This window comes from Panthera onca, chromosome F1 (genome assembly GCF_046562875.1).
Source record: "Panthera onca isolate mPanOnc1 chromosome F1, mPanOnc1 haplotype 2, whole genome shotgun sequence".
Taxonomy (NCBI): domain Eukaryota; kingdom Metazoa; phylum Chordata; class Mammalia; order Carnivora; family Felidae; genus Panthera; species Panthera onca.
In genome coordinates this window covers 37686235-37689694 of record NC_138355.1, presented here as the reverse complement: position 1 = coordinate 37689694, position 3460 = coordinate 37686235, and positions in this window count along the sequence as shown.

Sequence of the window (3460 nt, the reverse complement as noted above, 5' to 3'; positions counted from 1 at the left end):
GCACTCAAAAAAAAAATAAATAAATAAAAAGGTTTGTCGAATAGATGAATAGGTCGATGAATACATGGGAACTTTTCCGTGGTACTCTCTTTTCCAATGAATACGATTAAGCTCTGTGGCCTGGGATTCAATGACACACACCTTTTTGATACTTGGCTTCCCTTAATACCTCCAACTTGTCTGCTGTACTGGGAAACACAGTGTTTTGAAAGGACCTTTTACTTCCCCACATGCCTATCTCTGCAGGTACCTATGGATGCCCTTCTAGCCTCGAAGGTCCTCACCCGTTTCTGCTACCAAAACTGTATCCACTTTTACCACCCCACTCAGGTGCCATCTTCCCAGGACCCACCGTCCCCAGTCTCTCTCTCTGCCGGAAGGAGTCCGCCCGCCCCTGGATACACAATACTTCACTCACTCTTTCCTTGTGTTCTTTCTCACCGGCTGCCTTGCATTTTGTTGTTTTTGTTTGTTTTAATGCATTTACAGTATTGTTTTCAAGACTGAAACATCTGTGGGTTCAAATAAATTCACAGCTTACCCATCTTTGCTTCTGCCCGCGGAGCGTCGAGCACAGCCCCCTGAAAACTCAGTTTTGTTTTCCGGGATAATAGGACTTACTTCATAGAGTGTCTGTGAATATTAAATAAAATACACTATTTAAAATTTGGTATTTGAAGGACTCCACGGAGGTGACAAGTCCTGGTAGCTGGACCTTCAAGACCTCTTTGGAATTCTGCTTTGTTTCCGCTGTTCTCACCCTGCTCCCGGCCGCGATCGTTCCTCTGGATACGGTGGCTATCCCCCACCTGCCCTCCTCCCTTCCACCCTCTTGCCTCTCTACCCCCATTCTCTAATCAGTGACCGGCTTGATCCTTGAAAAGCATAGACCAGATCATCGTTACTTCTCTGCTCAAAACCCCCCAGTGGTTTCCTGATCTCCGGATGAAATCCAGACTCCTTACTGAGGCCCAAGAGGCCTGATGTGGTCTGGCCTGCGGATCTTGCTTGCTCTCACTCTGACGCAGCCTCAGTGGCCTTCTTGCCCTCGCTTATCTGCGGCTTCTCGAACTTGCCAAGGTTTGCCCCACAGAGCTTTGCATTTGCCATTTCTCCTGCGTGGCGTCATCTCCCCCTCGCTCCATTCAGGTGAGCTACGCTCTCAATTCTCCCCTCCTTGGGAGTATCCACCATACATGCAAAGTATCAGCCGTCACTCTCCATCATTGTATTTTATGGCTCTTGATACAACCTGAAAACGTATGTCTTTATTTGCTTAGATAAATATGTTTGCTTATCATCTTTCTTCTCCACCAGAATTGGAAGCTCCATAAGGATCTGTTCACTGCTCTATCCCCAGCCACTGGCACAGCGTGGGTACATAGCAGGTGCTCCATGAGACTTCCAGAACGACTGAATGCGGACAGTGAACTCGTTGGATGGGGTCTTCAGGGACAGAAGCAGCGTCCTGTTGCACAGGATCGCTTGCTTGCTACTGGGTTTGGTTGACCTACCTAGAGGGGATGCAGTGCGGATGACCCATGAGTCTACACCTAGAGGACAATCCGACTTATCCACTTAGGTGCGACCGGGAGAAGACACTTCTGGGCATGCTTTCCACAACGGACTATGTGATGCTCCAGAGTTCGTTCGCTGGGGCTGACTGTGGGCACAGCAGGGGGGAGCTGTGCCTCACAGTTTCCTGGGCTCTTCAGTCTCTCCTTTGTCTCAAGGCCCCGGGACCTGCTTGGCTGGCCAGGCCTGGAACAGCACCTGTTGATGAAAGACTCTGGAAGCCCCAGACCTATCCTGAGACTGGCCCTTGCCAGCTTCATGACATCCAAGTGGAGGAACCTTGAAGCCCTGGTGGAACAGTGGGATGGTAGGATGAAGGGAAGAGCTTCGGATTCAGGACATCTGAATTCCAGGGGATCTGGGCAAGCGACCCCTCCTCTCTGGGCCTTATTTTGTCTTTAACTTGACATAGGGGAGTTAAGTTGAACGCATCTGTATAGTCGTCTTCAGCAGTGACCTCTTATAGTCGTATGAGCTTCATATGCGAGATCTGCTGGACTAGGCTGTTTAAGGGTAGAGCAGCCAAGAGAGAACCCCACCATGGAAACAAATGAACAGCTGAGTGGTAGGTGCCCATCATGGCCAGCAGGTGGAGCCATTGCCGCACCAGGGTGTTCAGGCCAAAGGTGGGGAAGTCTGAGGTTTTAAGAATGCAATGAATCCTTCGGGGCATGCTGTCCAGCCACCAAAGAGAACCAGCCGCAAAGCAACCCCCTAAATACACACACACACACACACACACACACACACACACACAGCCCTCTACCTCTCAAAGCCTACATTGGCTGACAGACTCAGGGTAAAATACTACTGTAAGTTGCTGGGCCTGAGGCTTAACCTGTTTCAAAAGGTCCAGGTGCCTTTTCTTCTCTCAGGTTTCCCAGGAGACGGCACACTGTCTCCCTGTCATCTTCAACCTGCCAGACCCCTCATCTGGTCGCTCTCATGGCACGATGTAACTAGATGGAGGCCGATCTGCCTTCTCTTCCCAGATTACCATCTTCCCTTTCCTCCACCCCTTCCCAGAATCAGCCATCACCTCCTAGGGAAAGCTCTAGATCTCATCCCTTGTTTCCCGCCCCCCCCTCCCCGCCCCCCCTCCTTTTCCCTGAGTCCTGCAGAGGAACCTCTGGTTCCAGCAGTTAGAGAAAAGCAAGAGGGAAGAGGGGGTGGGGGAGTGCTAAAGGGAAAGGTCTGGCTTTGGCCAGATAAGAAGGGAAGGATCCTTTGTTTGGCCCCAACTGCCTCTGCTACTGTTGATACACTCAGGAGCGTTTCCTGAAGCTCCTGGGCAGTGTTTGGCAGCGGTCCCTCCCCCACTTCCTATGGTGGGGGTGGGGGGCCTGGGAGCTGGGGGTGCCCTTACGGACGTTTTTGGCAGTTAGGCTGGTGTCTTCACACTGAAGATAGAAACCACTCCCTCCCGGAGCTGGCAGCCAGAAGTTGCCCGCCCCAGCCTTCACCGTTCTGCTCCCAGCTCCGGGCAGGATGTGGTGTGGCAGTAAGGCGTGCATGGGGCTCCTTCACCCGGTTACGCATATTCTGCATACGGTGACCCAAACGTGCCACTTCCCAGAAAGGCCACGAGGCCTCCAGAGCCTATGTCCTTGGCACACCACCCTCCATCCTCAAGGCCCCTGCTGCATCCCGGTCTGTCTTTCTGTGACTAGATGCATCCAGATTTCCTGTGAGCTTCCCCCAGAGAGGGAGACTTGGCCAAAGGGCAGCACCCTGGGTTTTACCTGTGTCCCCACGACGGGCCCACCTCTTTCCTGGCTAGCCCCTCTCCACCGTATCACTGCACAGTCTGGCCAGGTCTGAGGTCTGACGGGGAGACCGCTGGGGCATTCAGACACAACTGGCTGGGACAGTGACACAGAACAGA